This window comes from Hetaerina americana, unplaced genomic scaffold (assembly GCF_022747635.1).
Source record: "Hetaerina americana unplaced genomic scaffold, ioHetAmer1.1.p SCAF_7, whole genome shotgun sequence".
Lineage (NCBI taxonomy): Eukaryota > Metazoa > Arthropoda > Insecta > Odonata > Calopterygidae > Hetaerina > Hetaerina americana.
Window position 1 is genome coordinate 41797644 of NW_027287316.1, and position 23624 is coordinate 41821267.

At 39.4% G+C, this 23624-nt stretch overlaps 1 non-coding gene across 1 annotated transcript; it reads right to left on the reverse strand.

The window, feature by feature from the left end:
- Positions 1 to 22045: 22045 nt before the first annotated feature.
- On the reverse strand, positions 22046 to 22129 carry TRNAL-UAA (transfer RNA leucine (anticodon UAA)). The gene has a single exon. It is a non-coding gene; the product is annotated as a tRNA-Leu (tRNA).
- Positions 22130 to 23624: the final 1495 nt, after the last annotated feature.

The window sequence follows — 23624 nt, forward strand, 5'->3', positions numbered from 1 at the left end:
ACATAGATGTATTTGAAATATTAAGCATGTAAAGTTCTTCAAAAATGGTTATTTCATTTAAAAAATGTGTGGGTGTGTAGTCATATCACAGTTTCAATTGTGTTCTGTCAAGTAATGATTTCATAGAAAATTCTTTTTTGGTTTGTTCGACGACATTTAAGTGTGGAAATGGTAGCAATTACTGTTAAAAAATTTGTAGCTATGAATAGATTTTGAATATTTTTTCTGATGGCTTATATAAAATTTACACACTTAATGAAATCAGAATTGATAGGTGTGCTGAATGAGACAAGAATATTTAAACTTTTGAAGGCTGTGTGTCTATTGGAATTGAGAGAATTCATGGGATCAAAATATTAATTTGATTTAAATTGGATGGAATAGTGCAGTGCATATAAATGAAGATAGCTATTTCTGATTTTGCAGGTAATTTAAGGCTAGAATGAATGCTAGTATAAGTATATAAGTATAAGACCAGTATAGCAAGTATAAGACTACTATATGTTTGTATAATGCCAGTGTAAGTATATGACTAGTATAAGATAAGCATGAATTAATGCAGTAATGGGTTTGTACACCTTCAGCTCATATAATAAATGAATAATTTAGTAATACTAAAAGCTGATGGCTGTTTTTTTTCTCAAAGATCAGCTTTGAAACAATGGAAATGTTGAAACTAGGGTACGTGTCACTGGAGGCAAATATAGATTTTGACACTCCCCATCCCTGTCATCCCCCTCCCCAATCTGTGCTCATTTTTGTGCTGTGGGAATTATCATAAGTGCCAAAAAATATTCAGCATACAAAAAACTATTCTACCTTTTTTGCACCCACTCACTCAGTGCAGCACCCAGGGAAATATATGCCCTGCCAGCCATATGTTGCTCAAACTAAGGAATTGCGTAAGAAAAATATAGTAATTTAAAAAAATAGTGAATTTATAAATGAAATTCTTCAATCATTTCGAGAAACACTGTATGAAAAGAATTTCATTTTGATGATACATTTGACAGAAGAGGCGGTACAATATTGCAAGCAAATTCTTAAATTGAGGGGAACCTTCAGTCTAAATGGTCCAGATCGAGACATGAGCCAGTTTTGAATTTGTGCTAATTGATAATGTGTCGAGTTGTTTTGAAATGCCCATTCCTCCATGATACTATTATCATATATTTATGCCACCTTAAATGATATCAATTTGTCATTGATAGATATTGAATTCTGATGAGTTTGGAAAATGATGACTTGAAACAAAGGAAAGAGAGCTTATGGTGGGAGGTGAATCTTGTCTAAGATGTAGTCCAATCTAGGAATTGTTAACCATGGCGCAGTTGTCTTAATGTCAAATAAAATGGCATCATATTGTCTAATGGTGGAATCGGTTAGTGATTTAGTAGGAGGAGCGAATAACTATTTCAACATGGCAACATAATTACAAAGTATATTTGTGTTTTCAAGTTGTTGAAGGTTGTAAGCGGCGACACTTCCAATCCAAACGATGTAACCCTGCTAAAACCCCCCCTGGAAATTTTATCGATATGACTAAATACCCGAGGCGTCGAAGAAAAGAGGCGCACTGAATGGTAGAAAATCAGGGCCTGAAACATCAAAGACTGAATCAGGAGATTCTCAGATAGGATAATGGGCAAGGCCAAACCAAACTTTGTATGTCAAATTTTATAGGAAAAAATGTCTATAATGGAAACGGGAGCAGTAAAACTCCGCTGGTAAAAAATGTGAAAAGTTGGGGGGGGGGGCGCCATACTCTTCCTGGCAAAATTCAACCGCACTCCTAATTTTCAGTATCGTACGGTTATATGCTATGTTGCAGGTTGTTGACAACTTTATTTTGTTGAGAAAGAAGCGTCTAGTTCGAAAGTTTCCAACGCCTTTAAGGATTTTCCGGTGAGTAGCAATGTTAAATTAATTCATAGATCTTGCATCGCCATTGAATTTCATATAACGTCCTGCCGGCTCACTTCAAATTAACTATTAGATTTGAACTCTCAAGTTCCCTTGGATTTATCGAAAATATTGATTCTTTATTATTGGTTGAAAATTAGCTTCCTCAAGTCATATTATGATTCGTAAAAATTACGATTTTGTGGAGTGGACTTCGCACTCACGTTGTTTGAAAAAAACCATAACTTTTATGAAAATTAGGTTTTCTTATATTGAATTGCAGCGGTAAAAATAAATGACAGCAAGTTAAATTACTACATGAGATTACTGAATACTAAATAAGATTAATGTGAAAAGAAGCAATTATATTTTCTAGTACTTAAACATACTTCACATCTCAGGGAAATCAAACGGAAGGCTGCAAAAGAGAAGTGGAGCTCCCTTCGACCTTCCCTGTGACATCTATGGTTTCCTGCCAAGTGCTGACACGAAGAAAGTACCATCGCTTGGTTTGCATACGGGATCAGACAAGCCTCACTCGGGAATGAAACCCAGGACATTCCGGTCAGCAGCCGAACCCTACCAAGTAGGCTATTTGTAATATACATATTTTTGCTTTAAGTTCGAGTGACTAATTGCTAAAAAATAATCGATAGGTGACGAGAGTGCGACTAGGTTAATTGGCCAGGAATTTTAGTTGAAATTAATTCCCACGTTTCGTTCTACAGTATTATGGTATCTGCCACGAACGTGGAGTACCGAGCCATTGTCGTTGGATGCCTAAATTTTGTAATTGTATTTTTGAACTTTTATGCATCGATTCCTTTAAACGTTTAATGCAATTTCCACCACTAATTACGAAATATGATGTGACGGGATCCACTCTTACTCACAGAGAGCCATTAGTGTAGCATTGGTTTTTTCCAGGGAAATCCGAAAACTTTTGTGGATTCCAGGCCATTCTGCTTCCCTAACCTATCTAAAAAAAACTTAAGAAAATTACTATTTCTATCACTGCTATATAAAAATTTATCCAAATTTGGCGGTTTTATGGTCTGTCATATTGATATCAAACATGATGGTATAGCTTACTCAGGCAAAATAATTTGCATAAACTATGAGATCCAGGAGTTAAATGTTTTCTCTTCCGGTTTACATTTCTTTGAGACTTCTCTTCTTCACCGAATCACTCACTCATTACGCAAACCACTCTATGGCCCGGACACGAAAAGACACCTTTGAGCTGAATTTATTTCGATGGAACATGTCAGGATCGTTCGTAAAACTACCATGCATAGAACAAATGCACCTGGTTCTCGAGTGATAGGTTAGACGCAATATATGTATGTGTATTTATTCTACCCGTTCGGGCACAGCAGGAGCCCGTATCCTTTACGATGAGACAAACATTGTTAAAGGGAGTTCAACGGCATCGTTTACACTGGATGTATCTTTTCCTTAGTCAGGGAACGTTAGCTCGCTGTGGAATTCTTCGATGGAATGTTTTCTGTAGAATCCTACGATCCGGAAAGTATTCTTCGTGAACGTCTAGACGATGCTACAGTGGAACGAAACTAGTCGAGAGTAATAAATTCTTTCCTGTGGAAATTCAAAAGTCTTTTTGATTCTTCCTTCGTGCTTTTCCTGAAGAATCTCCAGATTGGGAAAGAAGATATTCATGGAGGTTCCCTGTCTGATGCGTACACTGTATCAGGAACAAATGTAATTTATTTACCAGTAACAGGAAAATGTATACCAATCTATCATTACCTAAATTTTTACACTCGTGAATATGATTTAAAAGTAGGTTGAAAAATTATAAATATGTTAAAAAGAAGAAGAAAATATATCATGGACATGAATTTTGAGATTTCCTTTCATCTAGTTGAACCTTTACCCTCCGTGGCACTCATTAGAGTGCAAATACTAGGATACGATTTGGCACAAATCATCCTTGCATAAAGATGTACAAAATTATTGCAGAACCTCCAATATATTTAAAAATTTCGAACTTTTTGAACGTCGATGCCTTAACGTACTCGTACGTCACGCTGCGGCGCACTTTCCCGTAGTTAAGTACGTTCAGTATTGCTGCCGTAAATAAACACAAGTCATGTCTGCGTAACGAATAGGCACCGTAAACGTTGGGCGTACACTTTGTAGTGAGCTGCCGTCAGCGGCACTGCGCCACATGGCCCGTGTGTTTTGGTGCGTCTTATGCTCTGAGCACCATTCCACCGTTATTTGGGCGCCCAAACGTCTTCTATGGAAGGAATATACTCGTAGAGTAGCCCGAAGGGATCCACCGAAACCCTTGTCTCCCCTTATCACAACTATTCATCATCGTCATCAATCATCGGCCATCAATCTCAAGATTGGTTTGAGGCAGCCGTCGTCTCAATTATTCTATCGGCCAGCCTCTTCATGTAAGCATATGTCTTCTCTTTGACATCTGCTAGTTAATATGAATTAAGTATCAACATGCCAAACTTGACGCTATGCGTAACTTTAAGGAAGGGATGTTTTCAAATTAATATCCGCTTCATTTATTATATATTGAAATCAATTTCAATTATGTTGAAAGTTCTACAGTTATACTATTGATGGATAATTTACGAACGGCTTTGTCAATAAAATATTTGTAAACTTCTGATATTTTCATTAATTATGCACTAAATCTATTTGATTTTTCTTGGTAGTTCTTTTCAGTGAACTCCTCCGGCAGGGGAGAATATGTTTACCATGTTTAAGTTTCCATCTCCATTTTCTCACCCTAACTGAAATTAATGTGTTTTGTCATTTCTTATACCGCTCATGATCTTGATTCCATTTTTGTGTTGTTTTAATATTAATTATTTACCATACTTCGTCTTCTGTTGCCACTTGAACTTTACTTCAGGGTTACTTAATGATTGAATTTTTTTAACTTAATGTACAACTAATCATTTCTCCATATTAATATTGATAATGCTCTATAGGTATCCATCGAAATAATGAGGTTCAAATGTAGGCTTTCTCTGTAATCATTCATTAGGTTTCTTAGAGGAAATATTGAAATTACCTAGAGCCTGGAAAAGAACCTAGACCGGGGCTGCTTAGAGCTCAGTTTCACTACTCTCTTTCGATCTTACTCGTATTCCACGCGTAATAAAATGAAGTCATATTCGACCGAAAAAAATGATCCATGTATATCCAGGCGAGGTTCTTTGAAATGTTGGACATGAGATGGAAGGTAGGTGGCATAGTTGGAAATTGTGTCTCCCCCTACCGCTCCAACCCCAAATATTTAGTCATAAAACCTGGGAGCATAATTTTAAACGGTCAATAAATATTCGATGCTTAAAAACGTATAGGAGGGAAAAATGTTTGGCCTTGCTGGCTCCTCATCTCATTCCTGCTAACTGTAACGTTTCCGCTCCATAAAAATGTCGAGTTTTCTCCGCCAAAAAACCTAGGGAGTTCTCCCCCTTCCCCCTTGGCCTCCTAATTCTCCCTCCCCTCTTACTTTCTCCACTTCCCACCCCTCCCAAACCCTCTTTCTCTCCATCCTGGCCGGCCGGCATTGATCTTCACCACATGGCCTCGGGGGGTTTTTTTTCTCCCCCTCCCCCTCCTCCGCGGATTATTTTAAGAAGTTGGTAATAACTGAAATCACTGACGAACTGTCGACTTCGACGCACGTACATAACGCACACGTGCGCTCATTTGCTGCATCTCTGCCGTCAGCGTTTCCGGTGGCACCCGTCTTTTAAGTTTTCCAGATTCTCGTGCCACCATCTTACGCCGAGCCGCGTGCCCCAACCGGGTGTGGGGTGGGGATTGGGGAGGTAAGGACAGAGAGGGGTCAAGGTACGTGCGTTTCGCCGGGGGAGCAAATTACGTCATCTCCCTCGGCTGGATTGTAATGTCGTTCCGATGATGGCTGTCTCTATTTATTCGTCAGCCCATTGTCGTTTTTGGTGGGAATGGATGTATCGTTTGGCTCGTGGACGTTATCTTGCGGTTCCCAAACGAGTTCATGCTTCGAGACACTGTCTCAGGAAGGAGTGGGGGCACGAGGGAGTCTATTTGGCGGTGTTATATTCGAGCCGTCATCGCCAAATTCAAGTCGAATCTCGAGTCCCTTCAAGTTACTTTCCGGTCTCGAAGTCTTGAATCGACTGGAAGTGATTGACTCGGAGAGCGCCACTCAGTAAATGCCATAAATGTTGCTGCATAAATTCAACATGTTTAGATCGCTCGACGTTTCATTTTTTTTTATCAAACGCACATTGATTACAAATTAGTTTTTGCTTGGAGATTTGTTTTCATGAGTTAAGTATCTTACACACATCTAATAAATTTTAATCTTAATGATATATAAATGTGAAAATTTGTTTGTTTGCTTGGGGACGCATCACGCCAAGACGGTACGGAATAAGGGCTGCTAATGTTGTGTATGAATTGAGTAGAAATACTCTTGGTAACATACGCTAGGTCTGATTTGGATGCAATTTTCTGGACTTTTTTGCCACAGGAAAACCAAATTTTTTTTGAAAAAAAAAGTTTTTCCACACAAAGCTCATGTTTCACGCAGAATGAAGATTTCAATCCATTCACTTCAATGAGGAGTGACAATTAAAACTCTCGCATTCTTTCTCTAGCTACTGTATCATTTGCAAACGTACATTTTTGTTCATCTGGAAAACTAAGCAGACGCTTCATATATTTTAAACAGCTGCTGCAAAATTCAGTTGTCACGGATTATTTATTTAAAAGTTAACTTTGAAAATACATAATTTTTTTTCGATTTATTTGGCCATGAGAAATTCAATGGTCTCGAATTATTTATTTTTAAGAGTTAACTTTTAAAGTGCATCGGTTCGTTTTTTTAGATTTAGTGTAGAACCAGAGAGAACCCGAGCATCTTAAACAGACCAGTTATTACTGCGAGCATGAAAATTAGGAAATTCGTAGAAACTATGGTTGGATCGACTCCTTCAATTATGGTTAACTGCGTGAAAAACAGCCACATTTTCCGCAGGCAAGGGGAGTGGTAGCTCTCTTTGAGACGAGCAAATTAGATCCCTGATGCCAGTACAGTTGCATAATATTTAATTACCTTCATGGGCACGAATATTCGAAGGCGAAGTTGAACATTGAAATAGGAAGAAAAAATTTAGAGCAGATTGAATAGTTTATCTATCTTGGAAGTGTTTTGGGCCAAGATGGTCAAAGTACTTGGGCCATCAGAAGAAGAAGTGCATAAGGGAAAGAATCTCTCACGAGGATGGGGAAATTGATGACAAGGACATTTAGTAAGGATGTTAGGAAAAAAATTAGGAAAATTTTGCTATGGAGTGTGATATTTTGCGGTGGAGAAACATGTTTGTTGAATAAGGTGTTAGGTATAAATTGGAGTCTTTTGAGATGCGGTTTTGGTGAAAGATGGAAAATGTAAAGTGGAGGGAAAGTAAAATAAACATAGAATTGCTAGTCATGGTGGTGGAGGTGTGAGGCTTGTAGAGAGAAATCCAAGGAAGATAGAATAAGAGACTTAAGAGCATTTTGTTTGGGGATGAAACGTTGAAGACTGTGATAGAGGGTTTAGCCAAGTGAAGTATGGGAAGGAAAAGGATGGACATAATCCAAGAAACTGCGGGGGTTGCCGCAACTGCAAATTTTGACAGAACCACCCGCGAATATGCATTAAAACACAACAATTTCAAAGTGTAAAAATCATTCGCTTTGACCGGGATCCCGGTCAAGGCGAATGATTTTTACCCTTTGAAATTGTTGTATTTTAAGGATAGGCATGCTGGACGGAAAGAAGGGAGATAGAAAGTATGCGGAGTTGAAGAGGGGCTTAGTGTAGTATGGGGTGTCAAGTTGTCTTTCTAGACGAAGCTACGAAATGTAGTTATCACCAGTCCAGGCCCATCCAAAATCTACCTTTATGGGTAGATAAATACCAATAATAAAAATATTCTATATTATTATCTATTATACCTGTGTGTCTAAAGAATATCTCTGATAACAAAACCTTCACACATTATTATTTAGGGTATTTCACAAAATGGATCCGAGATTTCACAGACTAAATATACGAGTAGTATTAGTCATGGGTATCCTGATGAATGACGCCGTGGTCACCGAACTCAAAGGTTTCAGGTTCCGATTCCTCCCATTGTATGTCTGCTTTGTTTCCTGGCGGGCAGTTTCTGTATGGGTCATTAGGCAAATGGTCACAGCTGTGGGAGCATTTGAAATCTAGTTATGCAGTAGATACATGGCATTAGACCAGATGCAATAACAGCTGTGGGAGCATTTAAAATCTAGTTACGCAGTAGTTACATGACATTAGATGCAATAAAAGAGAAGCGTAGTTAAGGTTAAGCTGATCGATGCCGCAAATGTATGAACCGAATGGGAACTTAGTGCTCTTTGTATCCATTTGGAAAAAAATCAGTACACTAGCTTTCGTTTTAAATGTAAAAAAACCTTTGTTTTTAGTGAAAACGAGAATTAGATTACATTTAGTTTTCTAGTGAAAATCTCTGCTTTCTAAAAGAAATGGGATGGTAAACTGTGTTAACAATGTAGTACGTATATGATTATTGACTGGAAAATTCTATTTAAACTGTATAGTTTAATATCTGATGGAAGGGGGACTGGAGGCAGATAAACAGCAATGAGAAATATCGAGACCTTTCAAAGTGAAAGGGCCTAAAACTAGATTATAGTCACATTCATTGATTTTTTGGATTCTCACGTTGCAAATTGGCTTCCCAAAACATTTTTTCTCTTCTGTTTAATTGACTGTTGTGAAAAATCGGGTGAGTAGCACGTTTTGCCACTCTGTGGCTTTGGATACCTTCAGACTTACCTAAGCTTTACGATTGGGTACCGCATCTTCCCGGGAAAGCGAATGATGGAACTGAGAAGGAAAACTGTCCCCTACTCCACGCCACGAGAGGAGCCCTACACTTACTTATGAAATCAACCCTCGGGTCAGTCAACCAACGCGGACGGGAGGCAGTTATCCGTCAATCCTACTTGTCATCCTTTGTTTAATAGCTCGCTACTGGTTGGAGGGCATTCGCGGACTTTTCTGATGCGAAATTGGAATATGAATGACTAACGGGAAGAGACTTGAGGAAGTTCAGATACTGGGAAGCCACAATTCGGACTACTGAATGGAAATAATGCGCTAGTTTGTTGTTTCCAGAGGGGGAAAACACCCCGCGTTACCAAATTATACCAAAATATTTCCGTAGTCTCTTCGAAGGCCGCCGCGTCCGCCCATTATAACTCGCCCTTCTGCGGTGTTGAAAAAAGACCGCAGGGCCGTCAACGTCCTGTGCGTATTGCCATTCTCCCCTACGCTTCCTACTCTCCCCCCTTCCGCCATCCCTTTGATGAGGGCTTCAAGAGTTCGATGGGTTGTCACGCCTCCTAGCGCCGACAAACGGAACCTTGGCCGCGGGAGTTGAACCATTCCAGACCTATCTGCCGCCTACGCTCCCCTCCCCTTCCGATACCCCCCGCTGGTGCAAAACACATCAAATACTGTTGATTTACGGGGCTTTTTGCGCATCTATACACTCGCGCATTTCACGTTTCGAGTCATTTCCCTCCTAAAAATGGTCACCGCGACAGTGCAGTCCATTGATGTTGCCGGATGGGCATTCGTACCGAAAATAACGCGGGCAGGATCTCTTTCTGTTTCCGTGGAGTTCTGGTGGTCGTCCGGTAGCTCTGGACAGATGGAAGTTTTTAATATTAATAAGTTTATTATATTTTAAGTTTCAAGAAACTTGAGTGGGTGAGGTTGTAGGATGGTCTGGTTCGCCTTTCCCAAAGGCGATGTGCTGGAATTGCTCATATTTTTGCACAACCATTTAGTGTTGATGGTTATATATCATTCCGAGGTATTAAAGTTTCCCCGAAAAAGCGGTAAAGAAAGTCTGGCGTACCCATTCAGCATCCACCAGCCAGTCATCGCCTCTGGAAGGATGTGCCGCTTTCCCGACGAATGATTATGGTCTTAGGAGTCGTAGCAATACGAAACCTGAACCAGTGGTGAGCATTGGTTCATTCATCGCCTCTAGAAATCGTTGTTCTTACCATATCTCTGATGAACTGTGTGAACGGATTTATGAATGGATGCAACTTCATCGGATAGGTTTCCATAGTCGGTTTATTCAGTTGGTAAATTGAAATAAATGCGGGAAATGCCGTCATGGTAATTTTAATGGAATCAGAGTACATGCACACAAACTCGAGGAATTTAACAGTGTGCAAATAATTTGGTTTTATAGGGATTCGAACTCAGATCCTTCGACATCCGGCCGAGTGCTCCATTCAGTTTAGCTACCTGAGCATCCTCCTATGGGTGGCACATGATTTTCACGCAAAGTTTCGCATTATTTGATATATTTTTGGAATACCCAGCACATCAGTTGACCAAATTGACTAAACTTATTCGATGTACAATGTAAGTGTAAGTATCTATCCACCTATGATATTTTTGTTTCTGCCATTTTGGCAACTCTTATTTGGGACATCTCTTTACGGCTATTCATTTCAGTTGGAATGAAGGGATTGACTTGGACACATTGATAAAGGGATATCGGATGAAAAAGTGTTGAATCGAACTCCATTGGCGTGTATCCGTCCGTTATAAGTTGGCTATCGTTATTTTTTGCCTTCAGGATCTTATTGATTTTTGAATTTTGCAACGCATAAAGCCATGAATGTATGCTGTTTTAAAAATCCGATATCAAAGTGTAGACTCGCTTCAAAAATAAAGAATGCCATATAGGCATGCAGATGACTTTAAATGTGAGTTTAACGTTTATTTTTGCCCTTTATTGACCTAATAAGATATGCTATTATGTCGGGAAATTCATGCACTCCCGAAGAACGTCCTACTCAATAGAACGACCTCTTCGCCTTATTTTCATGGAAAACAATTTATTCCGCGGTGCTATCGCAGAGTTATCAGACTATTCTCAGCATGATTGATCCCAATAAAGTCGTATAAATATTCTAATCCATGCGCACGTTCTCTTTGGGCACATATTATTTACCTTATGGTCTCAAATTTCCAAGACGTCTATCTATCTATATTAATAAAAATGTATGAAAAAGAAATTTGAAAAAAATAGAAGTTATCGGATGAGTTGAGTATTTCTAAGAATGCGTGCATGAAATAAAACGTGTATTCCCTGTTTATTATTTTACTATTAATTCGCGGTATACTATATTTTTCATTCTAAGTTTGAAAATAATGGTGTTTCGTGGGGAAAAATTGGATTTGTAATTTATACCATGGCGAATGCTGCTGGTTTGACTATTTCAGTTGAATTTTCTCCGCTCCTCCCGTATGACGAGTGTTTGAAATTATTCCCAGTGGAATGGTGCGTCGGGATTCCTGCCATACTTTTCGACCGGCAATCCGTCAGCACCCAACGTGAAAAGGGAGCGATCTGGTCCTTCACGAAAAATGTAGCGCCTAATCTGTGACGCCATTTCGTGTGGCTTTCTGGGGATCCGTTGATTGAGCGGACGATGCAAAGAGAGGAGCCTCAAAAATCCTCTGATCTCCACACTCTTAACTATCAGTGGCAGGGGAAGAAGAAACCACGGGGAGTGAAAGATTTCTGTCGTCAAAGCTGCACGCGGAGCATCTCAGAACTCCCAGTTCGTTGTTTTTTTTTAAATCTGCAACCGAAAGTCAAAAAGCTCCCCTTCGAACTTGCCTCAACTATGCCTTCGTCTGCTTCCCTCCCCTCTCTCTCTCTCTTCCTCCACAAGCCCGCACGCGAGATCACCGTTTTGCCGTGGGAGCCACCGGATATCTTGTAGTCAAGTGTGTCTTTCGCTCTCGAAAGATCACTCGTTCGTTTTTATCACGACGCGGTCTCGCGCGTCATTTTAGTTTGAGCGGAGGCGGCGGGGTGCGGTCTGGCTCGGAAGGGGAAAGCGCGCGTGTGCGAATAGGGAAGGGGAGTGGGTTCGGGAAAGAGGTCACGTGGAGGGAGGAGGAGGGAGGAATGGGCGTAGTGCTCTAGGGGTGACTGAAAAGGTAACGGCAGCGATGGAGACCCTGCGTTCCAAAATGTTTTCACCCTTTGAAATGCGAAGGACGGAGGACTCATCTATCCCAATCACATTTTCCCATTTCCGAGTCGCCCAGTGCCTATCGTTATACTGTCTAAATGCTGTTAGTTCAATTGGAGTAATAGCAGATTATAGTTCGAGCATTATTTATTATAGCTTTAAAAGCATTGTTTCAGCGTCAATTATTTTCGGAAGATATAAATTTAATTCATATACGCGGACTATTTCGTCCTCACGCCAAATCGATTTTAATCCTGTATAGTTGCTCCAACTTCGTAAACCTGAATTAGGGCACTCTTGCTCAAGCACAACAATTTCGTAACTTCGTCTTTCAATTTCCCACAAATGCATTAAATGTTATTATTAATTAAATTAATTAATTAAATGTTCGAAAATGCATTAAAATTTTAGACGGTGCGCTGGATGGGGTTGTTAAAAGTGGGCTTAAAACGTAGGCTGATGGTAAAACATTGTTGAATGTAGGTTCAGCGTAGTTCATTATTTTTTTCCTTCGTATATCAGCAATTTATTCAGTTTAACAAAACACTTACTACCCACCACCGTAGTCAACCTGAAGTTTGGTTGGATACGTGAGCGCAGAGTTCATCCTATACTGCGATCAAAAATCACACATCACGATAGTTGGGCTTGTTCCTTTCCCTGGGTCAAGCTGAGTGTGCCCGGAAGTGTCACAGTGAAGCGAACTTAAACCTTCCGATCGGTAGCCGAGCGCTCTACCCATGTGACTACCACACCTCTCATACAAACATGGTGGTAGTCTAACGTGCGAGATGTGCCTACAAAAGTGACGGGAATTTTGTGATTGCGCATAGTGCACGGCATGGTGCACCATGGGTTCTTCTTGCCACAAGATCAAATGATGAATGAAGAGTACAACTCACGAGTCAAACGCCGTTGGATACAGCAATATGAAAAAAACTTCCGTATTTGTGGCGAAACAATTCATGGCTTTTGCATCACCATAATAATGCACCTGGTCTCTGCTTGTTGGTGAACTTTTAGCCAAGAGCAGCACTCTAATCATGTCCTAGCCTCCATATTCGGCAGACATGGCCCCGTGTGACTTATTTCTTTCCCTAAAAATAAAGAGAACCTTTAAGGGCCGTAGTTTTACAAGCATAGATGAGATTAAAAACGCATCACTAAGAGAGCTTAAAGATATAACAAAAATCGAGTTCTAGAAGGGTTTTGGGGGATTTGAAAAAGCGCTGGCATGAGTGTATAACATCTAATATGAGCTACTTCGATGGGGGATAACATTGATATAGACGAATAAATTAAATTATTTCTAAAAAACTCAAATTCCCTTTATTTATTGAACGCATCTCTTATCCTTAAGCGGAATAATTCCTACAGGGTGACTTTGTATCAGAAAAGCATGTTTTCCTCTTAATTTTCTATCGCGAATATCAGGTTACATACAGAGGCTTAAGTGACTACAGCATGAATACAGCCCCTTTATTTTTCCCTTTCAAACAATAATTCTCTGACGATTTGGATAGATCTTTCATCTAACACCCTGCCTCTGTGTTTTTGTCCTCAAGCCATCCTCGTAGGGATTACACTTCCGTATTTCTTTGTATAATTACGAAGCCCTTATTTTTGAATGTGTTAAACAAACACGACGATTGACATCAGAGTATATTCTTGTTCCGTCCAAGCTTCACAAAATGGCCTCTCAAATGTTTACCGCCTGTTATATTTCGAAATCGAGAAATGGAAGAAGTTTAAATAAGTACCCGAACCGAAAAAAATCGATTGCTAAAGCGTGCGTCGTAATTTGTTAAAACATTCATAATCATGGCATGAAGTTAGGATTAAGTTGAATACATTACTGCGAATTATTGTAAATATTTCCGTGGAAAATAAGGCAACAATCGTAGAGAGGAAGTTCAGGATTAACTTTTGTGCATGTGGTGACATAATCGGAGGACCAACTATCGATTGTAGTATTATTATTATTAGTAGTCGCAGTATGAGCTCAATTTGTTTATATCATTTCCTCCTTCAGCTCCTACTTCTACCCCGTTCATGCCATCAAAATTACCTTTAATATGTCTCTTTCTTTCCCGCTTTCCCAAAATTCTGCCTTCCATCTCAGCCTCCATACCCAACTATCTCTACAATCGACGACTTATTGCCTCATTGAAGTTTCACCTCACAATTTATTTTCTTACCAAACCAGCCCAGCTCTTTGCTCGTTCTCCCATCCATTCATTTTTTTTCTCATCCTCCGTGCTTACATTTCAAAACCCTTCAATCAATGGTCATCCTCTTTCCTCAGAGGCCAAGGTTTGATTCTAGACAACGCTCCACACTAAATAATTTACTTATTTTTCCTTAATGTTTTTACTTCAAGAGTTCCTGCCATTGTACACTCATCTTCGTGAATTATCCCTTTGCAATTCTTACACTAAAGTCCTTTGTGCGAGGTTCTTTTTTCTCAAAAATATTTCCGATACATTGGAAATGTTCCACATGCTATAATTTTTGGGCTCCTAATCTGCTATTTAAGTTGTCATTCATGTTTTCGTATCTATTCACTTTCTTTTTTGCGAGGATTTCCTCATTTGCAATATTGGTCCGTATTATTGGAATGTTTATTCGCATAATATTCTGAGTGTGTGCTAACAACATGTCTGAATCACTTAGTCTGTAGGAAATTTTAATTACTTTTTCATTTTCTTAGTATTCTTTATCCTTGAATAGCGTTATCCAGTGAATAATTTTTCTACTTCATTGTTTTGGATAATAGTGGGATTAAAAACATTACTTCTCCAAATGGATAACGCTCTGTGTAGGTTCAAAGTTCGTTTATATTTTAAAACCAACCTGAAATTAATTTAAAGGAAAGTTACAGAGAGACGTATACTTTTATTCGAAATATAAAATCTCAACGAAACAAATCATTTTGTCATAAAACGATAAAAATAACTGGATATTTCAGATTCATTTGTCGGCAATATTGGTTCGCAAATTCCAATTCACTCAGCATTGCTTGCAACCCCTTGGCTGACTGACAAATTAGAGCTTGGTCATCAGCAGACCTAACTGATTTTTCGTATTCTCCAATAAATTTAATTCTTATCTCCAGTTCTTCTCATGACTCTTTAATCAGTTCCTCCACATATACATTGAACAGTACGGGCGAAAATGGACAACCCTGTCTGACTCCTCTTCTAACACTACCCTTCCAGACTCTTAATTCCCCACTCGTACCTGAGGAGTTTGAGACGTGCACAGGTTGCGGATTAGTCTCTTGCCCCAACAATTTCTATTTTCTGCAATGCATATTTCATAGTTTTTCCCAATACACTTTATCAAGCGTCTTTTTGAAATCTACTAAACAGGCAAATAGGTCCTGATAGTATTCTATATTCACTTCGATTAGTGATCTCATTACTGCAATGCAGCAAGTGTGCCTCTCCTCTTCCTAAATTCAAAAGAGTTTAGGGTATCAGCCTTTTGTGTAGACGTATTAATTCATACAAAAACATTTATATACTCACAAAAACATGTACACTCACACACATGCATGCATGCATGCCTATTTACATTATACAAATATTGATTGGTTCGAATGAAGTTTTAACATTTGCATTTGGAATTTAGAGATTTAGAGTGCTTACGTCTTACTTTATTATGATTATGTATCGTGCGGGGGTGGAACCAATACTTGAATCCGTCAGTCCTGGCATCTGACTCTCTTATTTTCTCCTGATGGTCCATTGTGCCAATGTTGGGTCATTTTGATTGCCTCGGCATCCCTGGTTAACTCGGTTGTTTTGTACCTCTATCATTTCCTTAGCCTTCCTTGTTTGCTCCCTTCGTGGCTGAAGGGGCTCCCAGCCTAATTTATCAAGGATACCCACACTCGTTTCTCGTGGCAATTCTTTATAAACTTAACCGATTCGGTCTGAGCTTTTCCCAACTCCTAGATAAGCTTTTCCTCCAACATATCCGAAATATTTGCCCCGTATTCCAATTGTGATCTTACTAATGCGAATGAACACCTATTTATACCTCTCTTTAACCAAATATTCCCCCTACCCTTAAAATCATGAAAATTTTGTTACAAAAAATGTAATTTCACGAACAGCAGATTTACTGATCTCCTCCTCCCCCCCAAAGTTTTGATCTGAAGAGTATTCACTTCACCTCGTGGATGAAAGATGACCTTTAACGGGATGTGTGGACGGATCAGCGATCCCAGGTTGGGAGAGAGATAAGTTTTTGAGGAGAGGTTGTGTCTGGAGAGAGAGAGGGAGAGAGAGAGAGAGAGAAAGAAAGAGATAAAGAGAGGTGGAGTGAGGGCTGCCGTGCAGAGGGATTGAGATAGGATGGAGATGGAGTTTGCTATCTCACGAGCGACAATCATGGACACTTGTCACTCGGGGAGATAAGATAAATATATGCCTTCATGTACCGGCGCAACCGGGCATCGAGAGGTGAGCTGGGAGCGGTGGATGTGTGGAGAGTGGAAGGAGGCAGCGGGATGAGTCGGTGGAAGGGTAGTATATTCTAGTTGAAGGAGTGGAAGAGAGGCGGGTGGCAACGTGAGGGGAGAAATGATGGCGCAGGCAAGCAAGTTCCTCCTCTAGGCGTGCAATATCAGTTTCAATCATGAGCCAAACAGTTGGCACTGAGGAATAATCATGAACGAAAAAATTCAAGACTTCCCAGACCAGGTGTTTGACTTCACGCTGTAACTTAGGTCGTGGAGAGGATTAATGCTTAGAACGAGGGGGTATTCCTTTGGGCAGCGTGTCGATAAGGGGACACTTCCTTTCTGGAATTAGGTTCTTTTTTCTGATGGTCATTAGGTGGTGTAGACTAATGCGTTGGAAAGCGAAGGATCAATCCCACCCAGGCAACGTTAGAAGTTGGCAGTGATCGTAATGAATCAATGTTGCGTTTTTCAGTAGTGAACGATTAATTTTCCGCGGAATAAAAAAAAATTCTTACCCTCCATCCTTCCCTATTCAATGCTAATGTATTTATCAATTGATAGCCTTCCATTCCAAAATTGACTGTGGTATTCATCCCCTACCCTGTCTTTCTGTCTCGGCTCTTGCCACTCTCCCTGGAGAGCAGTTCGTGTTTATCGTAGGCCATCACATGTGCGGGAACTGGTAAATTCCGAAGTCTACGATTGTCCTATCATACAGTCCGATCGACTTCAGTTACATCAGTGACTCGTGAATCAATGAGGGATGATCAAAATAAAAAAATATCCAAAGCTTCCAAACACTGGAAGAAAAACGACGACATATTTATCGGGGAAATAAGGAAAAATTCGGTAATGGAAATCCATAAAATTATTAGTCAATGAGCTTGCTTCCGATCCAATATGTTTCATTATATATTTTCCGTTAGTTATCAATTAATCAAACTCGGTTTGCAACTGCCTTTCACATCTTTCTATTGTAAATCGTTCTTTTTAATTCCTAAAACTTTCCACGACGTATGTCCTCCATTATCTGCTTCACGTATTCCAATCTGGGTTGTAGTATTTTTTCGGGGAGGCGACCGACAGCTGAGGTCATTTGCGCCATTAGGGATGGATGGGAAAGGAGGAAGGTTGGAGAGAAACCTGGCGTCGGCATTGGCCTACTCTTTAACGGAAGGCGCCAAGGGGTCCGCACTTTAACGTCCCATCCGAAGGACGGTATACTCACTCAAAGTGCTCTCCACAGAGTACCTCAAGTAGGGATCGAGATACCACTGAAAAATACCCGCCGTTTCCAGGATTCGAACCCGGACCCTCTCGGTGGGAAGCCGGCACATTAAACACTGCACCATCCGGATCCGCAACCAGAGTTGTCCTCTGTAGTTTTTCCTTATCTAGTCCCTTATCGCACGGAGTTCACAAATTCTTCATGCAGCAGCTCATGACCAACCCATTCGTCCTGGCTTCTTTATAACGTCTTCAAAAGGGACCGAATCTACTTTCCTCGATACTTCATTCCTCAGTTGCTCTGGTCAGCTTATCTTGGTCACTCTTTTATAACACCACAGCTCGACCAAATCGACAGCACGCTTCCAGTTGTTTCTTTTGTTTGTTCCGTGGTCAGTCCATGTAGGAGTACTCGCTATCATATAGGAGTACTCTCAATAAAAAGGCATAAACCAATTTTTGCTCAATGGCGTGCTTGATGGAGTTAGAAGTGAAGTATTCTTTTATTATTTAAAAAACATTTTCCGTGAGGATTCTACTTATTATTTCCATTGAACATTTTCCATCCGAAGTTATTTTTTTTCCTAAGCAGCAAAATTTGTCAACAATTTTAAACAGTTCTGCATCCAACCTAATTATGGCATCACTCTTCTTCACTGCTGGTGACCAGGACTTTGGTTTTCCATCCACCGATTCATCCGTAGTGTGTGTGTGTATATGTATATATATATATATATATATATATATATATATATATATATATATATATATATATATATATATATATATATATATAGACCGGCAGTGAGATTTTGAAGACTGTAATAGAGGGGAGAATATTTGGCAAACGAGGAAAGGGAAGGAAGAGGATAGGGATGTTGGACGGGATGAAGGGAGGAAGGAAGTACTCAGAGATTTATTTAGTGGCTGTGCCAAAAACCTACCTTGACCGGTAGATTACCTAATAATAATACTAATATTATATACATATATATACATATATATATACACACACACACACACACACATATATATATATATATATATATATATATATATATATATATATATATATATATATATATAATGGAAAACACTTAGCTCTAGTGGACACAGCCAAAACACAGAAACACACAAAAAAGAGACTCACTATTTTTCGAATTTTCGGTGGTCGTGACCACCTTTATCAAGGAAGAGAGGGACAGAACTGAAGGGAATACGATGGCTGGAGCGATGGATGGAAGGGGAAGGTGGGGAGAGAATTCCGAAGGGACGGGTTTGGAGGGGCAGCGTTAGAAGGGTGGGGAAAATGTAGAAGGTGATGGGGGTGGAAGGGGGATGAAAATATAATTGGATCAGGGTAAATAGTGCCTAATATTGATTCCTGGCCAATTCCAGGACTCCAAGAGCCAGATGAAGGATTGCTCTAATGTTTTCAGTTTCAGTGGAGAATCAGAGGGGGGGAGGGATACTATGATGGATACACTATAGCATTTATCAAAGGGAGTGTTGTGTTCGGAGGCGTGTTTGGGGATAGGGAGCATATCAATTAGGGAAGAGTTTTTGAATGAGGCTCGGTGGTTGTTGATTCTGATATTGAGGGGTGTGGTGCACTGCCCAATATAATAGGCAGGGCAAAGTTGTGTGTTTCTGTGTTTTGTTTTTGTCTGTGTCCACTAGAGCTAAGTGTTATACATTATTATTCACGTCCGTGAGACTTTCAAAAAGTGTTATATATATATATATATATATATATATATATATATATATATATATATATATATATATATATAACTATATGTTGTATAGGATGTATTTCATTTTTGAAATAGTATGTGTTGATTCTTCTTGGCTTCTGCCATAACTACGAATTCGTCAGCGACTCGAAACGTTGTAATCTATTTCCCTGCACTAGCGGTACCATCCCTCCAGCCATTCAAGGATTTCTTTCAATGCATTCTGCAAACACGTGTACGCATGGAAAAGCTTTATACATTATTATTCACGTCCGTGAGACTTTCAAAAAGTGTTATATATATATATATATATATATATATATAACTATATGTTGTATAGGATGTATTTCATTTTTGAAATAGTATGTGTTGATTCTTCTTGGCTTCTGCCATAACTACGAATTCGTCAGCGACTCGAAACGTTGTAATCTATTTCCCTGCACTAGCGGTACCATCCCTCCAGCCATTCAAGGATTTCTTTCAATGCATTCTGCAAACACGTGTACGCATGGAAAAGCTTTGAAGAGAGCGAGAATCTCTGCTAACTCCTTATTCTATTTTACCTTCCATCCTTATTAAATACAAAACTTTATATTTTAAACGTCAAATTACGCCAAATTTAATTTTCATCTTGAAATTTCAAGGTGAAAAATTTTTAAGATTTTGTCAATATTCTGGCCATTTCGGGCCAAGTTTCCTCGTCGGTTGGACAACCAAGAAATCCTTCACCTCTTGGGAGGGTGTAAACGCGGCATTCGACTCGATGTCGAGGTTATGAATTCAGTTCTGCGATTTCTCGATTGGAGTGGCTGCCTCAGGCTTTTCCGTCAGGATCCTCTCGGTCAATAGGGAGGTGGCGGGAAATAGATAAGGTAGGTCTTTCGTGGAAAGGCCTTTTTAATAAAGGACTCGAGAGACAGGTGCGAATTCCGAAGTGCTATTCGGTGAGGGAGTGTTTATTCTTTGCTTTGGTTGGATAGTCCATCTCTTCCCTGTGTATATCTACTTGCGATGGAAAGATACGCTCATTGCATCTACGCAGCTAACTCTGTGCCAACGGAATTAACCTGTGGACATTAAATGGAGAGATAATTGAGAAAGACCATTAAATATTCATGTAAATTTTAGCTCGATTAGTAAAGATTCACCGACTGGCTGCTATTAAGCCGTAAAAAACACTTTTTACTGACTTCTCTTAAAAAGCTGAGATGCCTTAATAATACTAAAATATCCTGCTATGCTTGTTTTTTTAACTGAGCTCCTTAAATTCTTTCGTGAACAGTGGATTATTCAATCAAAAGTAAAGTTTGTTAGATGTGAACTGATAATCCAGAGTATTGATATAACCTGCATGTTGAAAATAAATAATTAGTGGAAATCGATGGAATGGAGTTAATGCAGTACCATTGGAAATCCGAAAGGGAACGAGGAGTGTTGATGGCAGCCCGGGGCATAAATAACGACTTACGCACATAGTAGCTGGGTATGCAAATACAAAAGCATCTATGTAGTAACGGAGCTGCATTGTCAAAGGTTTGGATATTTTTTTTCGCGTCATAAATGTTTGTTGTGCCATTGCCACTGAACCGAATTGATACGGTGGAAAATATGCCACGAATATCTAGATGTTAGCGCTGATTTTTACATTGTGATTAATATGTAACGGTTAACTACGTTCAATATATTGCCAAAAGTGTTTACAGAAATCCGTTTGTGTCGTTTATTTTTTTGTTGAAGTTTTTTTGGTTTTGACCTACTGTTTTTCAGCGTTGAGACCCAATGAACTAAATTATACTCTAGATTTTGAGGTGACGCATTTGATGCTGAAATATCGCAAGCAGTCAAACGCCAAAAATTTGTTTCTGACTCTTAGCAGTTTATCGTTAAATTTCGAGGGCTATTTAAAAGAAAGTACTCATAAATTATTTATTTGCATAATTTGTTGCGCGAAAAATTATTATGATATCATATTAGTAATAAGTAATATACAAGTATAATATACTTGTATAATATACTTGTATAATATACTTGTCTATCTCGTACAAATTTCATTGATGCAATCCAAGTCTTACGTTAGAGGTAGCCGTTTTCATTTGAAACATCTTCAGTTCGCCAATGGAAATGATGGAAGTAACACGCGACGCTGCATTTTAAATTTTGCTTTCGCCTGAACAAATCATCAGCCCGGCCTGCTACAGAAGGCCCTCGAAGCAACACCTCGAAAATGTGGAAAGATAAAATTATACACATACTGGAAACCGCGTTACATGGAAAAGATGGAAAGCTCGAATATTGGAGTCAGGAATAGCTAATAATGTAAGCCGAGGCCCCATCTCCGAATAAAGAAGCGATTAAAGATTTAGCTCTCAAATCTCTGCTTACCTTGTCGATCCATTGCGTTGCAGAATTTTTATTTGGCGTCTTTATTGGCGAGATATAAGTCTATATAGTCCCTTCCTTTACCTAACACCTTAACATAACGTTGAAGACAATTACAAACACCAATGCCGTACGAGGAGGAAAACCCACCCTTGCGGGAGCCGGCGACCTCTGGGTTGGCAGGGGAGAACTTTTCCCCGCCGCCATCGGGGCCACCAAAAAGATCTGTCAGGTGTGGGGTTCGAACCCACGCTCTCATTCGAGAACCAGAACTTAAGTCTGGCGCCTTAGACCACTCGGCCAACCTGACGTGAAGAATGAAGGTTTGAATGGAACATACAGTACATATTTCATCGCATCGGAAGTTTTTTTCAGACAACCCTCATACGTGGTATTTAACGGACATAAATAACTGCTTAGGTCATTTCAGTACGCGTATATCTTTCATAATTAATGGCGATATTGACGCTTGAGATCTACTCTATATTTTTTCCAAAGAAACGAATTTGTTTCCCAGCGTCGCAGTTCTTTAATTTTCAAAAATTATTATGATACGTAAATTCTGGCTTTAATTTCGTGGGGTAAGTTCTGGAAATAAAATAATGAAAATTCTCAGTATTATTGGAATTTGTTTTAATTATAAAGTATACTTTTCGAAATTTTTTCAGCGTCTTATTCTTGTTGCAAGCCTACACATGGAAGAGGATTAGTAAGGCCGAGGCGTTGCATTAGCGAGACACGGTGCACAATCATAACTGCTCATCTTATATATTTTACTATTTTTCTAATTGAAGTATTTCTTCACGAAATGAAACGTGGTGTCATCGGAAGGGGATATTTTTCCATTCCTTTTTTCCTTTTAACGCAGAGGAGAAAGGTCACCTAACTGTCATAAGAAGAACAACATTCTTTAACAACCTTGGTCTCATTCCGATTGGAGGTTTCATCAAATGCGCGGATTTTTGAAAGGGATCACGACTTTAGCAAAAATATTTTGCATTATCTTGGTGTTAATGAGTTCTTAATTTTCGCTCGAGTGGGTGGTGCGACGAGCATTCTACACGTCGAATTCCTATTCAATTCATAGAAATGCTTTATAGTAAGGGAATTATAGATTATCCGCGCTATAATAGCTGGAGGTGGAATAAAGCGGGTGTGGTAAGAACTCGTATCTTAGCTCACGTATTTTTGCCATGGCAACGATACTTGTGTGTGGGCGTGCATTTTCTTAATGAAAGATGACTTTCTTCTTTTCCAAACCTAGACGTTTTGTCGTGTATCTTTTGCTCTAGGTGGTCCAGGAGGTTAGCATAGTATTGTCCAGTAATTGTTTGACAAGTGGAAAGATAATCTATCAACAGAATCCGTATCGCGGCTCCCATATAGCAGATAATTTTCTCATATCCAATTTCACCGTTAAAATTTGACATTCCCGTTCAGATGAAATCCCTACAACTTCAGCAATTTATCGCACTTTCAGTCAGTGATCCCCCATGACCATTTTATGCACTTTTAAAATAATTTCGGGGGTTCGTGGCACATTTTGGCTGACCACTACTAGCGGGTCATCATCTAAGTTGTCCTGACCAAACTTAAACACGTTTGTCCTCTGGGCAACAGTTGAATATGAAAGACTGCTCTTTCAGTGTTCTGAAAGCCGGCATGTATTTCCTTTGCTTGCATACCTTTCTTTACGATGTATTCAATAACTGCTCGAATCTCAATTTTTTCCATCTTCGCAAATCACTACACAGGAACAACAGCATAGAGGCTTTCGCTCCTCAGATCTCTTCCAAGAGCACTGG